Here is a 27,941-nt window from a genome sequence, read left to right as displayed (position 1 = left end):
TCTTATTCAGGGGCTGGCCCGGTGGCGCAAGCAGTTAAGTGCGTGCTTTCCGCTGCGGCAGCCCAGAGTTCGCCAGTTCGGATCCCGAGCATGCACCAATGCACTGCTTGTCAAGCCATGCTGTGGTGGCGCCCCATGTAAAGTAGAGGAAGATGGGCATGGATATTAGCTCAGGGCCAATCTTCCTCAGCAAAAAGGGAAGGATTGGCATCAGATGTTAGCTCAGGGCTGATCTTCCTCACACACAAAAAAAGAATTCTTATTCAAAAACATTAAATAGCTTTCCATTTTTGGGCATGTCTATATATCCTCTAAGAAGATTTTACTGTTTTCTTCATAAAGGTTCTGTGTCCATTCTTGCTGAAAATAATTCTATGTATTTTATACTTTTTTGAATACTATAAGTGAAATTTTTGTATATAATTTTTAACTTCTTTAACCAATTCTCTTATTCTGGTAATTTCTTTCCACTAGAGCTTTCAAGTAAGTTTTTTTTTTTTAAGTAGTATAACTTTCACAGGTTTTCAATTTCCATTTTAAGTGTGATCTAATAAGTTTGGCAATAGGAATGATACTGCCTACTGTCCATGCAAGATAATCAGTAACCATTCTATAGATAAGAGAAGTAAGAAATAAGAAATGAGTTTTAGGGGCCAGCGGTTAAGTTTCCGCGCTCCGCTTCAGCAGCCCGGGGTTTGCAGGTTCAGATCCCTGGCATGGACTGACACACCGCTTGTCAAGCCATGCTGTGGCAGTGTCCCATATAAAGTAGAGGAAGATGGGCATGGATGTTAGCCCAGGGCCAGTCTGCCTCAAAAAAAAAAAGGAAGGAGGATTGGCATCGGATGTTACCTCAGGGCTAATCTTCCTCACACACACACACACACACAAAACTGCAAAAAAGAAAAAATAGGAAATGAGTTTTACTTGAGCCAGAGTGAGGATTATAACCTAGGAAGGCGTTTTCCAGAAAGCAAGAAAATGTTCAGGAGAAGCATGGTTTTCAGTATAGTCTTATATCTTTTTAGAGCAAAGAACATACAATAAACACACCCAGGATACATATTCATCAAAGTTTCAAAGAGGTATTCAGTTGCAAATTAGCAGGTCAGCATGACCCTGATGTTGGGAAAGGGACTAATACAGGGTTACCAATAGGGTGTGGAAGGGGAAGTATGCATTCTTATCTTAAGAGAGTGCATTCTTTAATGGTTAAAGCAGATATGCAATATGCGTTTGATAGGGCATAAGTCAGGCTTCTTTAGCTCAAGCTGAAGCAGTTTTGAACTCGAATAGTTACACTGTGTACATCAATATGTGAAAATCTCTTGTCACTACTATTTGGAGGCAATGCACGTTAGAATTTAGACTACATGAAAGGATCACTCTTTATTATCTATAGAAGTTTTATGTCATACTGAGTATGTACTTGTATTTCCTCATCAGTCTCATTGAATCATTTTATTGGAAGATTTTTTTTTTTTGGACAAAGAGATTTTGTAAAAATAGAACGAGAAGGGGCTGGCCTGGTGGTATAGTGGTTAAGTTTGTGTGCTCCACTTCTGCGGCCCGAGATTCGCGGGTTCGAATTTCAGGCACGCACCAACACCACACTCGTCAAGCTATGCTGTGGCAGGTGTCCCACATATAAAATAGAGGAAGATGGGCACAGATGTTAGCTCAGAGCCAGTCTTTCTCAAAAAAAAAAAAAAAAAAAAGAATGGGAAGCATCACTATTATTTGATGTCTATCTTTAGATTATTTTTCTTTACCCATACCACGTAACCTCCTTGGACTATTACTTAAAATGAGAAATATACCACTTTTTCTCTTCACATTAGCTATCTTTGTCCCCCCACCATACGCATAACTTTTGTTTGTTTAGTACTGTAGAAGTGCTTATACACTGAAGGATCCTTAGGGAAATATAAAGAGAGATGCCTGGATTGCTTGAAGAGCTATTCACAGTGGTTCTTAACGCTGGCAGAATCTGTACTACTGCCTTCCATGTAACGAAGAACTTAGGTATGATAATTAGACCTGTGGGCCAGTCATGTCTTTGCTACTTGCTAGATGATACAATCAGTGGTTCTCCAAAAGAATCTTACCCTCAGTTTTGTTTTGTTTTTCCTTAACCATTTTGGGATTATGAACTCCTTTTTGACTCTGATGAGAATATAAAACCCTTTTTAAGAAGATGTTTACATGCACATATACACAATTTTGCATGCTATATTTGAGGGAGTTAGTGTATCTCGTGAAGCCTGACCATGGACCTATCTGGTTCCATTATCTCTAGCATGCATGACTTTTAGTCTGTTCTAACCCTAACCATTTGTTTTATCTTTGGCTAATCACTTAAACTCTATGGCCCTCAGTTTTTTCATCTAAAAAGGAGTAAATACGATCTCATGACCTTTAAAGTCTATTCTAGTTCTAACATTCTTTGAGCTGCAGGCAAAGTTTATTGGAGTATCATAGTCTAACCTGTTTGACCTGATGACAGCAGTGCACTCTTACTATTCCACAATTATAGAGCTCATCCTGGTTAGTGTTTGCTATTGATTGAACTCTTTTGCATTCCTAAATTATAGTTAATCTGATTTAGCAGATGTTTATTGAGTACCGAATAAGTGCAAAGCACTATGTAGTGCTTGTAAAGTTGAGTCCATGCTCTTGAGGATCTTACAACGTCTGTTAAGATGAATAATATAATGAATGCTGCTTAAGAAAGATATGATGTGTAGGGATTGAAAGGAATATAACTGAGATTGGGAAACTTCGTCTATAAAGGGCCAGATAGTAAATATGTGGTTTCGTGGGCCGTGCAGTCTCTGTCATAACTACACAACTCTGCCATGGTATCTCGAAAGCAGCCATAAACAGTACCTAAATGGATGGGTACGGCTGTGTTTCAGTAAAACTTTATCTACAAAAACAGGCAGCACGCCAGGACTATAGTTTGCCCACTCCTGGAATAAAGGATTGTATTTGTCAAGGATCACTTTCGTAGAGGAGATGGCATTTGGGATGTGTTATGAAGGAATGAAAGGCATTTGGATGGAGCAGAAGCAGTCAGGAGCATGAATTCTAGGCTGGGGAGACAATATGATCAAGGACTTAAAGTAAGAATGTTCCAGGAGCTGTTACATCATTGATTCAGATGGAGAAACAGTCTTTATTTATGTTATTCAATATTGGAGAGATTCCATGAGAAGTTTGTCCATTATCGTGAGTCAGAGGACCTTCAGCCTTATTTTAACATTTTATTTTATTAATTTTTTTTTCTTTTTGGTGAGGAAGATTCACTCTGAGCTAACATCTGTTGCCAATCTTCCTCTTTTTTTGCTTGAGTATGATTAGCCCTGAGCCAACATCTGTGCCATTCTTCTTTGACTTTGTATGTGGGTCACTGCCACAGCGTGGCTTGATGAGTGGTGTAGTTCTGCACCTGGGATCTGAACCCGCAAACCAGGTCCACTGAAGTGGAGTATGCTGGACTTAACCACTATGCCATGAGGTTGGCCCCTATTTTAACATTTTAAGTGTTGTTTTACTGCTGTTTGTCTTAGGAATTTTGATAAAGGATGGATGACTTGGAGAAAATTGTGGGCTGTTACTTTGTTTTAGACATGACATTTACTTTTGATTATGGTAATGAAGAGAGAAAGTTCTTGTGAAAATTTTCTGTCACATGTTCTTGGATTGGTGAGGGATGGTTCTCTTTTAACAGCTTTTTGAGATATAATTGACATGCAAGATACAATGCCTACTTAAAATATACAGTTTGAAAATTTGGTTTTTTTTATGTTATCAAACATCTCAACAATCAGGCTAGTAAACATATCCATCCTCCTCAACATTTCCCCATGCTCCTTTGTAATCCCTCCCTCCCATTTTTCTTGACCTCTTTCTTTGTGTCACCAAGTAACTGCTGCTCTGCCTTCTGTCACTGTATATTACTTTGTATTTTCTACACTTTTATATAAATGGAATCTTATGGTAAGTACTCTTTTTTTTCTCTTCTTTCACCCAAGGTAATTTTGAAATTCATCTGTGTTGTTATTTGTGACAGTAGTTACAATTCCATTCACATGCTGGTCTTTCACTTGTTTCTAGTTTTTTGCTATCTCAAATAAAGCTCTGTGAGGATTTGTGTACAAATCTTTTTTATAGTTTTATGCTTTCTTTTATCTTGAGTAAATACCTAGAAGTGAGATGGCTGGAGGTTATGGTAGGTGTACCTTTAACTTTTTAAGAACCTGTCAAACTGGTTTCCAAAGTGATCGACTATTTCACATTCCAGTCAGCAGTGTATGCAAGTTCCAATGCCTCCACATTCTTGCCAACATTTGGTGTGGTTAGTCTTTTAAACTTTAATTATTCTAGTAGGTTTGTAGTGGTGGTATCATTGTGATTTTAATGTACATTTCCCTAATGACTAGTGATGATTAGCATCTTTTCATTTGCTTATTTGTCATCCACATATCTTCTTTGGTGAAGTGTCTGTTCAAATCTTTTGTCAAATTTTTATTGGGTTGTGTATTTTCTTATTATTGAGTTTTGAAAGTTCTTTATTTGTTCTGTATACAAGTCCTTCATCAGATATATGATTTGTAAATATTTTCTCCTAGTCTGAGGCTTATCTGTTTATACTCCTAAACAGTGACTTTCAAATATTAAAAAAATATTTCAAAAAATTTTGTTGATATCCAGTTTATCATTTTGTTCTTTTATGAGTTGTGCTTTTAGTATCATGTCTAATCTTACCTAGGATCACAAAAATTTTCTCCTTTTTCTCTTTTTTTTTAAAGTTTTTGGTCCCAGATTTTATGCTTAGGGCTGTGATCCACTTTGAGTAAATTTTTGTATATGTTGCAAAGTGTGGATTAGAATTCATTTTTTAAAAAAAATTCTTTTTTTTTTTGTGAAGAAACTTGGCCATGAGCTAACATCCGTTGCCAATCTTCCTCATTAAAAGAGGAGGTAACATCTGTGCCTGTCTTCCTCTATTTTGTATATGGGATGCCTCCACAGCATGGCTTGATGAGTGGTGCCTAGGTCCGTGCCATGGGATCCAAACCCGTGAACCCTGGGCCACTGAAACAGTCAGTGAACTTAATCACTATGTCACCAGGCAGGCCCCCTGAATTCATTTTTTATATGAATTTTTAATTTTTCCAGCTCCGTTTGCTTAAAATCTTTTCTCTACTGAATTAATTACTTTTGCACCTTTGTCAAAAATATTTTTGTCCATATATTGTGGATCTATTTTTGGAATCTCTTTTCTATTCCATTGATTTGCCTATTTTTGTACTGATAGTATACTGTCTTGATTACTGTAGCTTTATGACAAGGTTTGAAATCAGGTAGGATTAACTCTCTACTTTACTGTTCTTTTCAAAGTTATTTTGGTTATTCTAAGTCCTTTGGGTTTCCACATGAATTTTGGAATCAGTTTTTCAGTTTGTATAGGAAAGCCTGACAGAAGTTTGGTTAAGATTATGTTGAATCTATAGATTAATTTAGGGAGAATTGGTATCTTAACACTATTGAGTCTTCTGATCCACGAACAGGGCTAGAATTGATATCTTAATACTGTTGAGTCTTCTGACCTGTGAACAAGGTTTATCTTTATTTATTTAGGTCTTCTTTAATAAATAAAGTTTCAAATGTACTGTTCTTGCCCATATTTTGCGAGATTTTTCCCTAAGTGTTTAATATTTTTGATGTGATTGTGAATGGTATTCTGTTTTTATTTCAATTTCTGTTATTTCTAGTATATATAAACAAGATTGAGTCGTTTTTTACATTAAATTGTATCCTGAAACTTTTCTGAACTCATTTTTTGATGCTAGTAGCTTTTTTATACATTCCAGCAATTTTTCAACATAGATGATCATGTTGTCTGTAAACAAAGATATTATTACTGTGTAACATCTACTTTAAATGCCTTTTAATTAGTTTTCTTATCTTATTTCACTGGCCGAAACTTGCAGTACTATGTTGAAAAGAGGTGGTGAGAGTGGACATTCTTGTTTTGTTGGAGATCATTCAGATTTTCATGCATACTTGTACCATTAAGTATGATGTTATATGTAGATTTTTCATAGATGCCCTTTATCAGGTTGAGGAAGTTCACTTCTATTACTAGTTTTCTGAAAATTTTTATTAGAAAAGGATGCTGGATTTTGTCAGATGCTTTTTCTTTGACTATTAAGATGATTTTATATACTTTTCTATTTTCTTTTTTTTTGTTAATGTGGTTAAATACATTGATTTTTGTGTGTTTAACCAACCTAGCATTCCTAGGATAATCCCCACTTTGTAATGATGTATTCTCACTCTGGTACATGGTTGGATTGTATGTGCTAAAATTTTGTTTAGAATCCTTTTACCTGTGTTCATGAGGGCTATTGGTCCATGGTTTTCTTTTATTGTAAGACTTTGGTTTTGGTATCAGTGTAACGTTGGCCTCATAGAATCAGTTGGAAGGTATTCCCTTCTCATCAATTTTCTAGATGTTTATGTAGAATTGATGTTATTTCATCCTTAAATATGTGGTAGAATTTACTGGTTAAGCCATCTGGACTACGAGTTTTCTTTGGTTTTCTCCTATGTTATCTTTTATGAGTTTTATAGTTTTGGTTTTACATTTAGGTCTGTGATCTATTTTGAGTTAATTTTTGTGAAGTGTGTAAAGTCTGTGTCTAGGTTCATTCTTTTTGCATGCGAGTCTCCAGTTGTTCCAGCACCATTTGTTGAAAAGATTATCTTTGCTCCATTGTGTTGCTTTTAGCCTTTGTCAAAGATCATTTGACTATATTTATTTGTATCTATTTATGGGCTCTCTATTTTGTCTCATTGATCTATTTGTTTATTCTTTCACCAATACCATGCTTCTTTATGGAAGTCTTGAAGTTGAGTAGTATCAGTCCTCCAACCTTTTTCTTCTCCTGCAATATTGTGTTGTCTATTCTGGGTCTTTTGCCTCTCCATATAAATTTTAGAATCAGGGGCCAGCCCCATGGCTTAGCCGTTAAGTACGCGTGCTCCGCTACTGGTGGCTTGGGTTCGGATCCCAGGCACGCACTGATGCACCGCTTGCCTGGCCATGCTGAGGCAGCTTCCCACATACAGCAACTAGAAGGATGTGCAACTATGACATACAACTATCTCCTGGGGCTTTGGGGAGAAAAAGGGAAAAAAAAAAAGGAGGAGGATGGCAATAGATGTTACCTCAGGGCCAGTCTTTCTCAGCAAAAAAGAGGAGGATTGGCATGCATGTTAGCTCAGGGCTGATTGTCCTCAAAAAAAAAAAAAAAATTTAAATTTTAGAATCAGTTTGTTGATATCCACAAAATAACTTGCTGGGATTTTGATTGGGATTGAGTTGAGTCTAGAGATCAAATAGGGAAGAACTGACATCTTGACAATATTGAGTCTTCCTATTTATGAATATGGTTTCTCTCCATTTATTTAGATTTTCTCTGATCTTATTTTCTTTGTGAGAAGGTTTTTAACTAGAAATTGGTTCTCTTTAATAGATATAGATCTATACAAGCTTTCCTATTTTTCTTAAATGAGCTCTAGTAGTTGCTAAGAAATGGGAGGTTTTCCCTGTCATCTAATGATACTATTAATTTGTATCTACTCTTTTTTTGTCATTGTAGATAGATGCTTATCAATCGTTTTGATTTTTCTCAAAGAATCACCTTCTGGTTTCATTGATTTTTCATTATTGTTTTGCATATCTATTTTGATGTTTTCTGTTCTGTCTATAATTAATCTCTGACTATAATTATGGATTTATCTGTTTCTCCTCAAGTTCTATCAATTTTTGATTTGTGTATGTTGACATTCCTTTATTAGATGCATAAATATTAGGATTGTTATGTTTTCTTGATGTAATAACCCCTTTATCATTATAAAAACCGTTTATCCATATTATTATTCTTTGCTCTGAAATCTAATTTTTTGATATTAATATAGCCACTCCACCTTTCTTTTAACTAGTGTTAACATGGTGTATATTTGTTCATCCTTTTACTTTAACCCATTTGTTTCTTTATATTTAAAATGTGTTTGTGTAAATAGTGCATAGTTGGGTCTTGCTTTTTTCTTTAATTCCAATTTTATAATATTTGCCTTCTTTTTTTTTTTCTTTTTTGTGAGGAAGATCAGCCCTGAGCTAACATCCATGCCAATCCTCCTCTTTTTTTTTTTTTTTTTGCTGAGGAAGACTGGCCCTGGGCTAACATCCATGCCCATCTTCCTCCACTTTATATAGGACGCCGCCACAGCATCACTTGACAAGCGGTGCCTCCGTGTGCACCCGGGATCCGAACTGGGCCACCAGCAGTGGAGTGCGTACACTTAACCACTACGCCACAGGGCCGGCCCCTACCTTCTTTTTTGTTTTTGAGAAAGATTGGCCCTGAGCTAACATCTGTTGCCAATTTTCCTCCTTTTTTCCCTTTTTCTCCCCAAAGCCTCAGTAGATAGTTTTATGTCATAGTTGCACATCCTTCTAGTTGCTCTTTGTGGGACACCGCCTCAGCATGGCTTGATGAGCGGTGTGTAGGTCTGCGCCCAGGATCCGAATCAGTGAACCCTGGGCCGCCGAACCAGAGTGCGCGAACTTAACTGCTACGCCACCAGGCTGGCCCCAATATTTACCTTCTTATTGCAGTGTTTATAAACAGTTTATATATTGTATGATTATTGGTGTGGTGAGGTTTAAGTTTTTCATCTTGCTATTTATTTTCTATTCATTCCTTCCTTATTTTGATCTCCTTCCCTCCTTTATCTTCCTTCTTTTGGATTGAGTACTTTTTATTATTTCACACTGTCTCAATTGTTGACTTATTATTAGCTATAATTCTTCATTTTGTTATTTTAGTGGTTGCTTTAGAATTTATAGCATACATTTTTTAACTTCTCAGAGTCTACCTTCAAGTGATATTATACCACTTCATATATAGTATAAGAATTTTATGGTGGTATTCTGCTATTTCTTTCGTCCCATGCTTTATGTGTTATTGTCATATATTTTACTTATATACATATATTATTCCCCGCAATACATTCTCCTTCTATCCCTTTGCACTTCTCTTGCCATCCTTTCCCTTCTCTGTCTTTTCTTTTTGGTTCTCTTTCTTCTTACATAGTTTCTATTGCTTTGTTTTCAAATTCACCAGTCTTTTTTCAGATTCATGTAATATGCTGATAAACTAGTCTGATATACTTTTCACCTCAGACATTATATGTTTCATCTTTGTAGTATGATTTGTTTTTTAATATCTTCTGTTTCTCTTAACTCTTAAGGTGGGGTTTCTTTCCTTTTATTTTCTAAAAAATACAGTATATTTCCATCTCCCTTATTATTTCATTTGGGCTCTTTTGTCATAGATTTTATTTTTATGTATGTATAGAACCCACACTACATTATTTTTTTGCTTTAAGGACTCAATTATATTTTAAGTAGATTTTTAAATGATAAAATATCTTTTACCCTCATATCTTGGCATCCATTTTTATTCCTCTCTTCCTTTCTCCCAACATCTCTTCATAATAGGTTCTATCAGTACTACCCTTCTGGTTCTCATATCTATTTCCTTTCTTTGACAGGAGTTGACAGTTGACAGTTGCCTGGACAACTAAATGCCTGATTTCCTTCTGTTGTCTCCTTGTCTCAGTTGACTACTGCTGAAGAGTTCTTGCTGAAGTACATGGCAGACCATTTACTCCTCTTTCCCAAAGTCTTACAATTAATGAATTTGAATCTGACTGGATCTCCTCATAACAAGTTTGTTGTTCTTTCCATTGCTCCACTGTCTAGATATTTCACTTCTATTAGTCAAGAAGCTCCTTGAAGCCTGGAAGCATGTGATTAAAAACAAACAACAAATAAGAACTGTAGAAATTCAAAGAAAGAGATATCAGTATGTCTGATAGCAGTTTTAAATGTCTTCATGAGGAATGAATTGAGCAGTTTAAACATTTAAGTAACATGGAATAAATGAGAATGCCAATAGATGCTGGCTTTGTGATACCTTTTAATATCATAGGAGAAAGCATCTATAAGAGTGAATTGACTGTCCATTTGGCTCACTTTTTCAGCGGACAGTTTTAGAATTACATTTACCTATGCTCCTCATTAACAAAAGAAGAATGATTCTTAAAGTAAATGTTAAAATTTTAAACAGTGTTTTAATGGACTGAGGCCAACATTATTTTCTGGAGAAAGTGATCTCTACAATTAGAATGTAATTAATAGAAAACTGTGATTTGCAAATCATTAGTTTTGTACATTAGCATTTATTCACTGAGTACTTGTACATATCAACAGAGTATATAAATCGGCAGGTCAAATTTGAGCTGCAAATTTGTCCTGTTTGGCTTGTATAGCCTTGGAAAAATATTTGAGTTGGTGACTCATATTTAAAAATCAGGAGGTTTCATACATAACAGTGACTTTCTAGAATTTTTTTTTTTTTTGTGAGGAAGATTAACCCTGAGCTAACGTCTGTTGCCTGTCCTCCTCTTTTTGCTGAGGAAGATTGGCCCTGGGCTAACATCTGTGCCCATCTTCCTCTACTTTATATGTGGGACACCTGCCACAGCATGGCTTGATAAGCGGTACGTAGGTCCGTGCCTGCGATCTGAACCTGTGAACCCTGGGCCACTGAAGCGGAGCGCACGAACTTAACCACTATGCCACCAGGCTGGCCCCTGAAATTAATTAATAAGAAGAACCACAGGATTTAACAGCGCTAGTCTGCTTTCCCTCAATGGAACGATTGGCTAGAGCAGCATGGCAGCTGCCCACTTTAAGAGTAGGCACTTCCCAGATCACCTTATTTCCTACTCAGTTATTTTGTCTTGCTGGCCGTTATAGTTATTTGAGACTATGATCCTTGATGTCCTGTGTGTATGATACTCTGGGAGATAGATGATGGATCCTTCCAACAATGATAGTAGAGGAGATAAATATCATACAATGAAGAAAATGATAAACTATATAAGAAAGACTGAGATTTATATGCAATAACACTGTTTTAACCATCACAGAATACTGGATTCCCAAATAGTTATGATAAGCAGCCTTTTTCTTTTCCATAACAGTCTAAGAAATTTATCAACAGTTGCACACACCTTTACCTCTGCATAAACCGTGTGCAAAATCTGAACCTGTCCACTTAAGAATGTTGGAGAAAGAACAATAATATGAGGAATGGGAAACAAATGATGCCATGTATCTTTTTCTTTTCTACTAAATGTTCCAAAACGCTGATTATAATCTGATAGACTAACATTTTCCTTTCCTCCTTTTATTTTTTACTAGACTCTGCAACAGTTAATCAGTTATTACCACTGAAACTTTTAGCCACTTATAGTGGACATCAAATATTTTGTCCATATGACACCCTTTCCCTTATTTTCTGAGGAAGTCAGCACTCTAAAAAATCCACACGCATGTGATCACTTCACTTTATCCACGAGGCCGGAACAGGAGCCGCCAGCTTCTTATCCGCGACTTTTGACCATAGTTATGAATTCAGTGATCCAAGCTTGGCCAGTCAGATTGGCTTTTTTGGGCATTGCAGTGAGGATTGGAGTTGGGGTGAGGGTTGAAGGAGTTGGTGTGAGGGTTGAAGAAGATTCCTTTTCTCTCTGGTCCTGAAGCTTAGAGGGTGGACTCTGGTAAGCTGCTAGTGGCCATGTTTCTGGTAAGGCAGACAAAGTCAGTCTATAATAGATAAGAACAAAGCAAACCTAAAAGAGAAGTATAGTCACATGGTACAAAGACCTGTCCGTATCTGTGTCATTTGAAGGCCAACCCTATCCTTCTTTTTCCATAATTTGTTCATATGTGCCAAAAACAATTCTGTCTTTGTTCTAAGCTAGATGGAGCACATGTTGTTTGCAACCAAGGTAGTTCCCATCAATACATCACTGTATTTTTTTTTCAACTTTAATAATTCAATTCCATGATTATTTTTTAAGGTCCATAATTTCAAAGAATCTGCTAAGTGTTCATGGAATTCAGAGAAGAATAATACACAGGCTTTGCTTTCATAGGACTTGAAGTCTAGAAAGGGAGACTTTCTAGGTAAATCCACAAAGCTAGAATAATTTAGAGTCATATGAGCTATATAAGAAAGATTGTAATTAAAAGAGGAAGCAATCATTATGTTCGGAGAATTGGCATAGTTTTCCTGGAAGAGGTGGCATTTGAGATGGATTGGATTTCAGTGGACAGATGTGGGGGAGGCATTCCATGCCCAGAGAAAAGAATGAGTAAATGCATTAAGTTTGGAATCATGGATTATTTTTCAGCAGTAATAAATGGGACAGTTTGGCCCAGGCAGCTAAGATGTCTAGGCTGGAGTGGGAAGTCGTGGCTATATTGTGGAAGCCTGGAATATGAAGGTCAATTAGCTGTATTTGATTTAGTGAATATAAAGAGTATTGGATATTTTTTAGTGTAGATTACCACGATCAGAGCTGCATTTCAGGATTAGTTTTGCGGTAGTGAATCACCTGGATTTATGTAAGGAGAGTCAACATATAGAAAGATTGCTTTGGAAGATATTACAGTTATCAAGTTTAGGAGTGATGATGACCTGAAATTGGTTTGTGAGATTGGAATGGAAAGGAGATGGATATCAGGTAGAAATGATATGTTGGGAGAAGAAGAAATAAGAGATAGCTTGGAAGTTTCTAATATAGGTGATTTGTCTGATGGTAATACTAATAACCAATGAAAATTAGAAACCCTATCTACCTCTAACCTTTAGCACCCAAGCCACATACCACTTACATATTGCTTTAAGTAAAAGACTAAGCTTGATTCTAATGGAGTTTTTTTTCATCTTCACTGCTATAATCAAAAGACCACATAATTTGGAGTTAACTAGATCTGGTTTTAAATCTAGACTCAGCTGTTTTATAGCTGTGGGACTTAGATACGATACCTAACCTTTTTAAATCTCCGTTTCGTCGCCTCTAATATGAATGTAATAGGATTAACCTCTTATGGTACTCATGAGAATTAGGTGAGATAACATATGTAAAGCAACTGAGAGAGTACCTGGGATATAGCAGGGATTCAGTAAATGCTTCTTAGTTGTAGGCATTGATGTGCTGTCTAAGTCTCTACAAATCCATAAACCAGTCCTTCGTAAGGATGCAGTATATGAAAAGCCTCTTTCTGACCAAAGAGTGGAGACTGTTCTCAATTTCATATCTAGGGTAGCTGGGGTAAATTCTTGCTTAATTTTTTTTATAATCTCATGGCATTTCCCAAACTTTTGTCACATTTGCCATGACTTAGTTTCCGTCTTCATTTCTTGATTCACATCCTTCATTGGATCTAAACCCTATTCTGAACCAGCCTACTAAGCAATTGGTTCTCACATCCTGCTTAGTTCCTGCCATTCACACCCGCAGACACTCCACCTCACCCTTTGAGGCTGCTGCTTATACATCTTCAAACTAGTTGGATCACATAAAATCTCTCCACAGCCACCTACTTGACCTTGGTCATCACTATGGCTTATAAACACATGATATCATTGCCTACCTGTGGGATTTCAGTTTTTCCCCCTCCTGGCCCATTATCACCTCTGTTATTGATATTGATGTGGGTAGAGTCTGCATTTCATTTCCACATTATAACTATCATCTGGATGTTGGCCAGCCATTTCTGCACCCCATTGCTGGTTACTGGTTAAATCTCATCAGATTATGATCTTGGAAATTTTTCAGGTCATCTTTTCTCTTAAATTCTATATTATTAAACTAAAATTTATGGTCAGTTGCTTTTTGACAAGAGTACCAAAACAATTCAATGAAGAAAGAAGAGTCTTCAACAACGGTGCTGAGACAACTGGATACCCACTCACATGCAGAGAATGAAGTTAGATAGCCCTACCTCACACCATGCACAAAAATTAATTTAAAATGGGTCAGAGGCCTAAATCTAAGAGCTAAAACTGTAGAAGTCTTAAAAAAAAATGAAGAAATCTTCATGACCTTGGCCTCTGCAATGTTCTTTTAGATATGACACCAAAAACACAACAAAAGAAAGAATAGATAAATTAGATTATATCAAAATTTAAAACTTTTAAAAATTTATCATGAAATTTTATCAGAAAAGAAAAAATGATCCATAACATGGGAGAAAACGTTTACAAATCACATATCTGCTAAGGAACTTGTATCTAGAGTATATAAAGAACTCTTACAACTCAATGCTAAAAAGACAACCCAATTAAAAATGGGCAAAGAATCTAACTCAACATTTCTCCAAAGAACATACATAAATGGCTAATAAGCACATGAAAAGATGTTCGACATCAGTACACATTAGGAAAATGCAAATTAAAACCACAGTAACATACCACTTTACACCCTTTAAGATGACTAGAATTAAAAAGTCAGATAATAGTATGTGTTGGTGAGGATGAAGAGAAATTGGAACCGTTATAAGTTGATGAGGAGAATGTGAACTGGTGCAGCTGTTTTGGAAAACAGTTTGGCAGTTCCTTAAATTGTTAAACATAGACTTTTTATATGACCCAGAAATTCCACTGCTAGTTATCTATCCAAGAGAAATGAAAACATATGATTGTCCACTCAAAGACTTGTACGTGAATGTTCATAGCAGCGGCATTCATAATAGCCTAAAAGTGGGAACAACCCAATTGTTCATCAACTGATGAATGGATAAATAAAATATGGTATATCTATACAATGGAATATTATCTGGCAATAAATAGGAATGAAGTATTGATACATTCTACCACATGGATGAACCTTGAAAACTTTATGGTAAGTCAAAGGCAGAGTCACAAAAGACCACATACTGTGTGATTCCATTTATATGAAATGTCCAGAATTGCTGAACCTACAGAGATAGAAAGCAGACTGCTGGTTTCGTAGGGCTGGGAGAGGGAGGAATGGAGTAACTGCTAATAAGTATGGGGTTTCCTTTTGGAAGGATAAAAATATTCTAAAATTGACTGTGGTGATTGTTCTATAACTCTGTGAATATACTGAAAACCATTGAATCATAAACTTAAAAGGATGAATTTTTTTGTATGTGAATTATATCTCAATGATGATCTTTTTAAAAAAGTCGAGACTCCCTGGTTTCAAGTTTAGAAGGAAGGAGCAGCCTGTATTTTTCAAAATGTTTGGAAAGTATAGAGGAGAGAAAGCTTAGATGAACTGAAAATAATGGAATGAACTAAATAAGTAGGGGGGAATGTCAGCTCCTATCCCATAGGTGGGAAGAGCCTTTCTATTCAAAGAACACACCTTTGAGAGCCTTTGTTTAGGTATCTGATTCAGTGAAGTGGGAGATGGGTTTCTATTTCACGATTAGCAAAATAAGCTGGCCAGTTAACCTCTTGATACCTTAGACTCGTAAGACATTTAGTACCACCTCCAATCTTAATTAAAATTTGCAATAGAGTTTGCATTATGAAAGGAAAAGGAGAGGTATGTACTTTAAAAGTATTTTAAAGGTATATAAGGTACTTATACTTTCCAGAGCTGTTGTCAGCAAGAATGAGTAAACCATTCTCTGGGAGCACTTAGCCATAAGAAGTCAACCAACCATATAAGAACATGGAGACACTATCTTGTAAGAAATTACTTGTAGAATGGGATATTGCTTAAATGGAAGAATTACTTTATCAATTTTGGGTGATCAGTATCCTCTCAGAAAGTACGTTATGAACCTCAGATCACCATAACCTGTGTTAATATTGCTGGTGTTCTGTTTTCAACCCTGTATCGTTTTTCACCATTCTATCAATTACTGGATTTTATAACTGTAGGCCATGATTATACAGCCATCTGTCTCATGCTAGAGTACCTTTTGGCTATCCAGAACAGCAGCAGTCTGAGCAAGATTTATAAATCTTAGAAGCTTCAGGTAGTCAAAGTATCCTCTTAGTTTCGAGCTCTTCATTAACATAGCTATAAAAAAACAAAAAATAAATACACATTCTATACTTTCCTTGAATGTTTCATATTGGTGGTACTCTTTAAATAATTTATCATCATTATCATTGTCAAGTGTTGGATATTGAGACAGTTGCTTTTCGATGTCAGCTCACTTGTTCTTTTCCAATGTCTATTATATGTTTAAATAAATTAATGTCAGTTTAATAGACAGCTGATATCCTCAAGAATTAGTCCCAGCTGGTAAGTTAACATTAGATGTCCCTTCTAAGAAATTCTTTGTGTCCTAAACAGTCTTCTGAAATATTGGCATGTTTTTTTTTCTTCCAGCATTGATGTTGCTTCACATTGTCCTAATATGTCCTATAGTCTTGTGTTGTAATAGTCCATGATTATTTCTCAAAGGAAATGTTTCTATGAGTCATTTTCTTTCGACACATTTTCCCAAAACTTTTGATCATTATATTCTGTATCAAATTTGTAAAAGCACTTTATCAAGAGAAATGAGCTATTTTTCAAATGTATGTTTGTTTTTCCTGTCAATAAAGATCATTTCATTGTCTTGATTCTGTTATCACTTGTGTATTTAAAAAATAGATACAGTGATGTGTGCCTTTTTTATTTACTAGTTCACAGTATCTGGACACCATTTAGTAAGTGAACAATTAAATGCTTTGCATTTTATCATAGAATCCAAGAGAATTTTTATAAATTAACATATAACTTAAATCCTCTAACCTGTTGTGATAGGTTCTACTTTTCTAGGACTAATTTTTGAGAAAATGAAGACTGCTGCAATCTTCAACCTTGATGAAAATAATTTTGGAGTAGCATAAGGCACTTCCTTGAGGAATACCTACCATAGGTATTTTTTTGTGTTGAAAGCAACATCCATGTGCGTTTACAATTCCAAAAGCAGTCTGTCCTCAGAAAATGGATAAAGTTTGTCTCAGTCTGGAAGGTTCATGGTTTTCAGCTGTGCAAACATTTCTAAACTGAACTGAATTTATATTAATCTCTTCATTTAAATAAGTACTCTTGTGTTATTTCTAGGTCACCTCCAACAGTGCCAATTGCTGTGGCAAAATAAGACAGGGTAGAATCAGAGTCTTGGGGCTTGTGGCATTGCAGAGGGATTCAGTACAACCACTTCCTTTTCCAGGTGAAATATTGAAGCACAGATTATTTGAGTACTGTGCTCAGCACAAATTCAGTGGTTAATGGCTGAGCCAGGACTAAAATCAGTTCATTTGTTCTTCCTTCAGTTCTAGTGCTGACTTGAATGTAACAGTTGAGTTTCAAAAGCACTGTTAGAGACATTAGGGACTTTTTCTTAATATAATGTTTTAAAGCTAATAGAAAGCATTCTGAAAAATCTGGCTCATTATTTAGAAACATTCTGAAAAGACTGAAAAAGATAACCATAATACAACTTTTTTATGTGAGTGAGGATAGGTATTACAGGCTGAATTGTGTCCCCCCCACCCCCCAGCAAAAAATCATGTTCAAGTCCTAACCCCTAGTACCACAGAGTGTGACCTTATTTGGAGATAGGGTTTTTACAGAGGTGATTAGATTAAAATGAGATCATTAGGGTGGGCCTTAATCCAGTATCTCTGGTATATAAAAAGAGGAATTTTGGACATAGACGTGGACAGAGGGAAGATCATACGAAGACACAGAGAGAAGATAACCATCTACCAGCCAAGGAGAGAGGCCTTGAACAGATTCTTCCACACAGCCCTCAGAAGGAACCGACCCTGCTGGTTCTTTCTTGATCTCAGACTTCTAGCCTCTATAACTGTTAGAAAATAAATTCATGTTGTTTAAGCCACCCAATCTGTGGTTCTTTTTTACCAAAGCCCTAGCAAACAGTGAGTTTTGTTTAATTGGATCTAGGGTATGTAGGAACAAAAATACATTTTTAAAGTTCTAGAACGTAAAAAGGAAAAAATTTCGTGTGATTGAACCAATTACATACAACAGAAGAGGGATCCTGGTTCTTCCATATTTTTCATTCATTCATTCACTTATTTCCTCAGCCAACATTTATACTTATGTCTTAAGCATTTTGTTAGGTTCTAAGGGCACAAAAATTTATTTGGTAAAGTCTGTGCCCTTGAAGAGATTCTAATGGTAGAGATGAACACCTGAACACATCATAAAATACTGTTTTTTTTCCTCGTTTGCCCCACTCAACAACTGAGTTGTCTGAGTTGCCTCAGACAACTACAGATAAATTTAAAAAATGCGTGTAATTGTTTTTAACAAATGCCTTTGGGAAAAAGGCTTTTCCCACTGGGTGAGATCTGATTTAGGTTAAATCCAGACAACCTTGAAGCGGGTCTTCTAGGAACCAAATAATAGGTCAAATCATGACATTTCTCTGTAAATGAGATTTTGAAGATGCTTGTGCCCCATTCTGCTTTTTTTGGAGGTTGCCTGTCTGCTGGTATTCACCACAAATATGGGCTATTAGTTTTCAAATAATGGGAGAAGAGACTAGGGCAAATTCAAATCCCACAAAGATCACCATTTTTACCAAGATCAGTTATTTTTCTTGAATAAACACTCCCCAGAATGCTGCAAGCCTTTGGTTAATTTCTAGAGTTCTGAAAAAGTTGATTTTAACAATTTTTGCCAGTTCTCTTGTTGGTTTTATGTAGGAGAGAATTTTTGGTGTTCTCACTCTGATTTTCACTGATGTCACTCCATTTCATGAATTTCATATAACATGTATTTATAATCTTTCAATATAACACGTTTTTTAATTTCTCTTATAATTCCTCCATTCACCTATAGGAAATTTAGAAGTATATATATCTGAGGATTCTAGATATCTTTTTGGTACTGATTTTTAATTGACTTTCCTCCTGTTCAGATAATATACTTGACTTCAGTGTGTTTTGTAAAATACTGTTTTAAAAGTACTATGATAGAAATATGGACAAAGTGTGCTAGATTGGAGAGCAAACAATTAACTTCATAGGGGGCACACAGGTAAAGTTTTTTGCAGCATTTACTTAAGCCTTGAAAGAAGGGTGGCTTCTATGCCAGATGGTAAAAGTATAGGAGAGAGGGTTTCATTGAGTGGATATAGTACGTGCTAAAAGTTAAGGGTATAAAAGAACAGGCTGACATGGGGAACCTTGACAAGATCTCTAAGCAGGAGGTTTAAAGAGCCTGTGGGAGATGCTACAGGTTGCTGGAGATGAGAATGGAAAGGACACCGAGATTTAATTACCAAAAACCTTATATTTTAAGGTAAAAACCTGATTGTACTTGAGTGTAGTAGGAAGACAGTGATAGGTTTTAAGCAGGAGTGAGAGATGATCAGATTTACTTTTTAGAAAACTAATACTGGTGTCATATGAAGGAAAAACTAGAATGAGAGCAGTTAAAGTTAGGGAGAGCTGTCAGTTCAGGCTCAAAGTGATGAGGGCCTGTAACAAAGTAATGACCATGGAAAAAGGAAGGCATGAATTTGATAGATGTTTATGAGATATATTTGATTGGATATCCTTAATCAGTATAAGTTTTAGGTGAGAGAGAGGAAAGTTTAGTGAATTTTGGATTGGAGAATAAATTATAATGCTGCTAATCACAATAGTCAATATAGGGAAAGAAGCAGGTTTTGCAGGGGAAAGCAATTTATTTAGGTTTGAGATGGAGAATTTACTTTGTATAAATTCATGTTCAGTCCAGTGGCAGCTTGTCCAAGTCAGCAATATGTTATTAGGACCCAAAGACCACTGTTAAACGATGTGAAAGTGAATCTAATGGTGTCATTAATTTGGTGAGAGATTCTTATTCATTAGCCAAAATATCTTACTGGAGAGATCACTTTTTTTTTTTTTTGTAACAGCAACACTGAGAGAAAGTCTTGTTAATTTGTTGAACATATAAAAGTCCTGGCATCTATTTGTAAATTCAGAGCCATTTTGGAATAACTGAAAGATTGATCAATATATACGGAGTTGCTTAAGGAAAGCTAGTTTTTTAAAAAAAATAGCCCTAGTGCAAGAATAGTCAGGGTGACCACTTGTTATGTGGTTTATACACCCATTCAATTCAGTTCAACAAACATTTGTTGAGCATCAACTATATACAAGGCAGTGTAAGTAACTACATCTCCCTGTCCTTGAATACTTATATTCTCAAAACCTTTATATATCCTCTAATTTCTCCCTTGAATATTCTGGCAGACTACTTTTGGTTTCTGAGATACCACTAGGGCATGAGCTACTTGTGTCAGATATTGTTTCAGTTGCAAGGGCTGCCAGAACGCAGATATCACACAGGTTATGTTTGGCACTTTGACAAGGAAGGGCAGTATAAATGGACTCATGGAGAGCTTACTGAGTGATTACACAGGGGATATTGAATCTTGTAGAAAATCAGGATTAGGGATCTCAGCTGTCTGTCTGTTTCTGCTGCAGTTAAGATTTTTAATAATTAATAGGAGAAAACTTGTTGTGATAGCAAAAACAAATAGCTGGGACTCAAGAAATTCTATCTCCAATTTAGTACTGTGTGCTGTGATTCAATTTCAGTGGAACTGTTTCCCTATCCGTTCAATGATATGAATGAACTAGATCAGTGGATCTTATGCATGTAGACACAACACTTTGCATATAATTTCAAGGAGTTCACAGAATCACTGAAGTGCAACAACAACCTATGGATTTTTGGACACTGAACTGTACAACCTTTTAGAGCCCTTCCAGCTCTAAAATTTTCTAATAGTATGGTATTTGTGCTCTTGAACACCAGTGATGCTGTCTTTTGGTTTGGCAGCTGTTCTAGGCTGGCTAATGAATAGTCAGCAGGCCAGCTGCGTTGATTTGTTCCATAACCTCATTAGGCCTCCCTCAGTACGTCCCAGCTCAGTCTATGCACATAGTCTCTCTACTACCTTGAAAGTTTCTCACTTGATATACTATGAAAACATTGGCCGTTCTCGAAGCACTGAATATGCCAAGGAGAAAATGTAACTTCCATTAGCACTTTGGCTCTCTCTGTGTTGACATTAGATGTTGATAATGTATTTGACTCATTTCTTGGCTATTTGCATGATCATAAACTGTAAAGGTTCATTTTTCCTTTGCCTAGATTGTAGGACAGAGAATCTTCTCCTAGTGTTAAAGCTATATATTCAGTGATGCCAGCTTGTTATGTATATATATATCATAATATATATGTGCCCACATGTGTACGCATTAGAATTGGGTAAAGGAAAGGCTTATTTGGCCATGTATATGCTTATGCTGGGATCTGTTCAATACTCAGGGTTGGAATCAAAGTATCTAAAGTATCCTCAGTTAAAACAGTGTTAAATTCTAGTTTCCATCTCAGTTTATTGCTATCCTTGACCTTGATGAAATCACCAGTTCTGTAATTCTGATAGATACTGCAATAATAACATAATTAAATAACAACACATATTGTGTTAGAACACGTCTATATCTATACTTCTACCTTCATTACCTCTGCAAATCCTGTGGAACTCCTCAAGGGCTATAATACTACAAGAAGTTAAGTATGAAGCTATTGGCAGTAAGATCTAGACGGAATGTGTTCATTAATGCATTAGTTAATTCATCCTAAGTGGTTAAAATAATAACAGCTAGCATACAAATGCATTCTGTCCTACCCCCATTATTTACCTGTTCTATTACTTGCTCATGAATTAAAAAAGTGAATTATCTATTTAAGCTAGTTATTTACAAAAACCTTTAGATTAAACTTAAATCCTTTAGATTTTTATCTAGAATCTACTATTAATATTTGCTTATCAATTACTTTGCTGAAATATTTTAATATTTTGAAAGTTCAGATATATGTGCAGACAGGTAATAGTTTTCAGAATCATCCCTTTTGTTTAGTTTTAAAGGCATATCATTACCATTTATTCAGCTTATATTTATGTTAAAATTTGTCCAGTCCTGGAACTTGTGTCAGTAGGGCCTGAAAGAAGAGATTTTGCTTTGTAACTGAATTGTTATTTTAATGTTACTGTTTACTTTACACTTAGCTTAGAAGTTTCTTCCTTAAGAAAGCTTTCCCTCCCTTAGCCTACATTGTTTCTTCCTGCAACTCCTTGGGTATGCCTCATCCTTGGTCCCATTATGCCTTGAACACACCTCTGTATATCTCAGTTATTGCACTTGCCACATCTTTTGAATATTAGCTTCATTAATGTCTGTCTTCCCCACTAGACTATGACTTCCTTGATGGTGGAGACTCCGTCTTATCTTTTTATCTTATTACCTGGCACAGAGTGTAACACTCAAATATTTTCTGAATAAATCAATGATAGTTCCATTCCTTGTTGATTGCTTGTGATTGATTTTGAAAATTATGGGACTTTGACTAAAATATATGACAACATATTAATTCTAACATTTTTCAGTGCTAGAGTCTTTAATATCAAAAACTGAAAGATGAACCTGGTGAATAGTATCTTTGGAATGAAAATAAACATTTTCGATCTAAACTTGTTAAATGGTTCAAGTGAAAATAAGTTGAATCCTAACATTTTAGAAGGCTTATTTTCTTTTTTATTTTCATTTTCAGCTTTATTGAAATATAATTGATATACAATAAAGTGCATATATTTAAAGTGTACAGTTTGTGAAGTTTTGATATATGTACACACCTGTGCAACCATTGCCACGATATAGTGAACATATCCATCATGCCCCAAAGTTTCCTGGAGTAAATATCTAGGAGTGGAATGGCTGGATTGTATGGTAGGTATATGTTTAACTTTTTAAAAAGCTGCCAAACTGTTTTCCAAAGTGCTAGTGTCATTTACATTCCAATCAACAGTGTATGAGAGTTCCAGTCTTCCACTGTCTTGCTAACACTTTCTATAGTCAGGCATTTTAATTTTAGGCATTGTAATAGGCGTATAGTGGTATATCTTTGTGGTTTTAATGTACATTTCTTTAGTGACTAATGTGTTGAACATCTTTTTATTTGCTTGTTGCCATCCATACCTATTCTTTGATGATGTGTTTGTTCAAATCTTTTGCCAAATTTTCAATTGGGTTTTTGTTAAGTTTTGAGAGTTCTTTATACTATTGAGATTTGAGGGTTCTTTATACATTCTGGATACAAATTCTTTATCAGACATATGATTTGCAAATGTATTTTCCTAGTCTGTGGTTTATCTTTTCAATCTCTTTAACAGTGTCTTTTGAATAGTAGAAGTTTTTAATCTTGATGAAATCCAGTTTGTCATTTTGTTATTTTATGCATAATGCTTTTTTGATATCATACTAAGAAACCTTTGTCTACACCAAGCTCACAAAGGTTTTCTTTTATGTATTATTCTAAAAGTTTTAAGTTTTTAAAATTAGGTCTGTGATCTATTATGAATAATTTTTATATATGAATTAAGGCATGCGTCAACTTTCTTTTCTTTTGTTTGCATATTGATTTTCAATTGTTCCAGCATCAATTTTTGAAAAGACGATCCTTTCTCTACTGAATCCCATTTTTTCCTTTGTGAAAAATCAGTTGTCCACATGTCTGTGGGTCTCTTTTTGGAATCTTTATTTTGTTCCATCAACCTATTTGCCTATCTCTGAGCCACCACTATACCTTCTTGATTACTAGCTATATAGTAAGTTTTTTAATCGGGTAGAGTTAGACCTACAACTTTGTTCTTTTTCAAAGTTGTTTTGATTAGTCTATGTCCTTTGCGTTTCTACATGAGTTTTAGAATCAGCTTTCAAATTTCTACAAAAATCCTACTGGGATTTTGTTTGGGATGTGTTGAATCTATTGATCAATTTGGGGAGAGTTGACATAATACTATTGCATCTTCTGACCTATGAACAAGGTATGTTCTATTTACATGTATCTTTTTAAATTTCTCTTAGCAGTGTTTTGTAGTTTTTACTTCACGTCTTGTATGTCTTTTGTCAGATTTATCCCTAAATATTTCATATTTTTTATGTTTTTAAATGACATTTTTTCTAAATTTGAATTTCTAATGATTCATTGCTAGTATGTAGAAATACAATTGATTTTTGTGTTATATGTTGATCTTGGATCCTACAACCTTACTAGACTTATATATTTCTAGTAGCTTTTTTGTAGATTCCATTGGATTATCTGTATAGATGATCATATCCTTCCTATAAGATCATTTACAAAGACAGTTTTAGTTCTTCCTTCCCAATCTGAATGCCTTTTATTATTTTAAACTCCTCACCCCCTCAACATACACACACAACTGCTTTGGTTAGAACCTCCAGAGAAATGATGTATATAAATGGTGAGACCAGACATTTTTATGTTGCTCCTGATCTTAGGAGGAAAACATTCATTCTTTCACCATTAAGTATGATGTTAAATGGAGGCATTTTGGTAAATGCCCTTTATCAGGGTGAGGAAGTTCCCTTCTATTCCTAGTGTGCTAAGAATTTTTATCATGAATGGATAAGGGATGTTGTCAAATGATTTTTCTGCATCCACTGAAATGATCATATTTTTTTCACTTTTAGTCTGCTAATATGGTGAGTTATATTAATTACTGTTTCAATATTAAGCCAAACTTGCATTCCTGGAATAAATGGATAAATCCATTTGGTCATAATATACTGTTGGATTCTATTGGCCAAAATTTTATTTTGAATTTTGGTGTTTATTTACATGATGCATATTGGCCTCAAATATCTTTTTCTTGCACTATAATGGTAGTACAGTAATGATAGTCTCATACAATAAGTTGGAAAATATTCCCTCCTCCTCAGTTTTCTGGAAGATTTGGTATAGTGTTGACATTATTTCTTCCTTAGTATTTAGGAGAGTTTTCTAGTGAAGCCATCTAGGTCTGGATTTTTACTTGTGGGAAGGATTTTATCTACAAATTCAATTTCTCTGAAAGGTACAGAGGTGTAAATGGCTATCTATTTCTTCTTGAGTGAGTTTTCACATTTTGTGTCTTTAAAGGTATTTTTTCTCTTTCATCTAAGTTGTAGAACTTACTGGCATAAAATTTTTCATAAGATTCTCTTACTATCTTAGTAACTGTAGCGTTTGGAGTGATGCCATATCTCTGATTCCTGATACTGGTAATTTGTGTCTTTTTTCTTTTTTTTTCTCAATCAATCTGGCTAGAAGTTTATTTATTTGTTTCCTGATTATTTTGAAGAATCAGCTTTTTATTTCATCAACTTCTGTTGTTTTCTGTTTCATTGATTTCTATTATATTCTTTATTCTTTTATTTCTTTTGCTTAATTTAGTTTTAATTTCCTCTTTTTTTTAAAGAAGTTATTACATTTTTGAATTAAAGATTACTTAGATAAAACAGAGTTTTGTGATCATGTTGAGTTAAATTAATTTTGGATGGGAGTTTAGTTTTATACTCTGTAGTTTAAGAAAATAATTAGAGAACGTTACTCATTTCTCCTCTGGAACAGAGTAGATGAATTGAATGCATGCTTAAGATCAATGTTTTCCCTTCCATCTCTTTCCCCTACCAACCTGAAAGCAGCCATCTGTTAATTGAGATACAGTGTCTGACCTGCAAAGTGTACATGCTCTTAATTTGAAGTTTACCATGCTTACAGAGCATTGGTCTAAATTAATATTTATTATTTTTCTTATAAAATGTAATAGTTTTAATTGATGTTAAATTTACATTCTTGCAATTCTTTTTTCTTTTAAACTGCTAAAAACTTTTCCTGCTATCCAGACTATCTGATATACTTAAATGGCATTATATTCATTCAATGAATATATTGTGATAACCTATTAAAGACTGATAAAGCATTTTTCATACACATTATTTGTGGTCATTAAATTACCCCAACTCTTTTTTCTTAAGTGTATTTTTCATTAGTCAGTCATTTTCATGCCTACGATTAGTTATTGGCGTGTATCTATATTATGTTTTACTATTTTGAATGGGAGAGCCTGTTAATTGGGGAGAATGATTTTTCCAACTTCTCAATGACATGTACTTTTTTAAGTGTTGTGTTTCTGAGGCACACATAAGAGGCTTGAAATGAATAAAAAATAATCTTAGTATTTTTCATATGTTCAGAAAACTTTGACAGTGCAAGAGGGGTGGGTTGGTCAATTCAGAAGCAAGGGAAATAGGAAGGAACTATTTGACTATGCTTAGTCAGATTTCTGAAAGTTGAAGATAAAAGTTGTAGGGCAGTGAGGACATGTAGGACATGAGGCAGTGTCTCCTACCCACCAGGTAGCATGCCTCAGTACTATAACAGTACCAAAAATGTCTGCCATATTTGTGCATTTACATAGGATTTTCCAGATGCTGCAAGTAGTCCTTAATATCTGTTTTTCTTAAGAAAACCAAACCATAGCTTAAATATTTATGTTTTCTGTTTTATTACCTCAGTCAATGATAAAAACAAAACCCCCCAAAAGAAGGAAAGTTACCAAAATCAACATTTATCTTAAGAGAGAGATAATATTTATTTTTGGTGATTTGGTTCAATTTACCTTTATTGATAAAAAATGTAATTGTCCAAACTCGATTTTTCCTGAAAATATTTATGGTCCTTCAAAAATGCCTTTTTGGAGTGTAATTTAATAATTTGACTACTTAAAACTAAAATGACTGGCTGAGATTTGTGCTTATTTCACATAATACTAGGAATGCTATTTTAAAAAGAATGCAATTTTGGGGCCGGCCTGGTGGTGTAGTGGTTAAGTTCATGCGCTCTGCTTTGGTGGCTGGAGGTTTGCGGGTTCGGATCCCATGCACAGACCTACGCCACTCATCAAGCCATGCTGTGGCAGTGTCCCACATACAAAATACAGGAATATTGGTACAGATGTTAGCTCAGCGACAATCTTCCTCAAGCAAAAAGAGGAAGATTGGCAACTGATGTTAGCTTAGGGACAATCTTCCTCACCAAAAAAAAAAATGCAATTTTGAACAAATGAAACTACCTGGAAGTGGTAAATATTTTATTGGATTGTCTTGTAATATAAGAAGAGCAAAATGAATTGCCTTTAAAAATTTAATAATTTTGTAAAAATAAAAAGATTTTCAAGCTTTGACTCAGAATTTTCCTTTTATTATTAGAATATAATAAACCCCTCTTGCATAGATCTTCTAATAAAATGTACACCACTATGTTCCCTAAGAGTTAATGCTAAAGGCCCGCCCCGTGGCCTAGCGGTTAAGTGCGCGCGCTCCGCTGCTGGAGGCCTGGGTTCGGATCCCGGGTGCGCGCTGATGCACCGCTTCTCCGGCCATGCTGAGGCCGCATCCCACATACAGCAACTAGAAGGATGTGCAGCTATGACATACAACTATCTACTGGGGCTTTGGGGGGAAATAAATTAAAAAAAAAAAAAAGAGTTAATGCTAAGATGAGACACTGTGTACTATTTAGTCTTTCAATTTTCAATATTTTCTTTGAAAAAGTCAAATCAACAATTTTTAAAATATAAGTAATGAACCTTGAAATTATTTCTCAAAGGTAGGAAATTTTAATGGTAGATTTCTCTGTAGCATCTGCACCAAATGCTGCTACCTTAATGCATAGCAAATCTGGGCTAACTTTCCTTGTCTGTATTACCAGCTTTTATAGAGGAGCAAACCAAACTACTCCACCTTTTGTTTGAAATAGGGCCTGCCTGGTAAGACAAGAGAAGAGCTGATTCTAATCTTTGGAGCATTGTATTTGTGTCTTTAGAGCTTTAGAGAAATATACGAAGGTGCAATCCTCTCCTCTTCTCCCTCCTCCTCCTACTTTTCCTTTTTTTCTTTTTTTGCACTCCAGTGGCTGGTAGAAAAAGCAAATATCTTTTATCAAATATGTTTGCTTATCATCTATTTGCTATTAATTAGCATTTATAACAAAAACATTTTATTGGCACTCAAAATTCATTACGGAATTATGTTTAAAACGGTTTTTATTTTCTTTGTTGTTTTGCCTTTATTATTTGTCTTAAAATAATTTTATCT

The sequence above is a fragment of the Ceratotherium simum genome, chromosome 15, assembly GCF_057802395.1.
Source record: "Ceratotherium simum simum isolate JZ-2026a chromosome 15, ASM5780239v1, whole genome shotgun sequence".
NCBI classification, from domain to species: domain Eukaryota; kingdom Metazoa; phylum Chordata; class Mammalia; order Perissodactyla; family Rhinocerotidae; genus Ceratotherium; species Ceratotherium simum.
Note: the sequence above shows the minus strand (reverse complement) of the source record.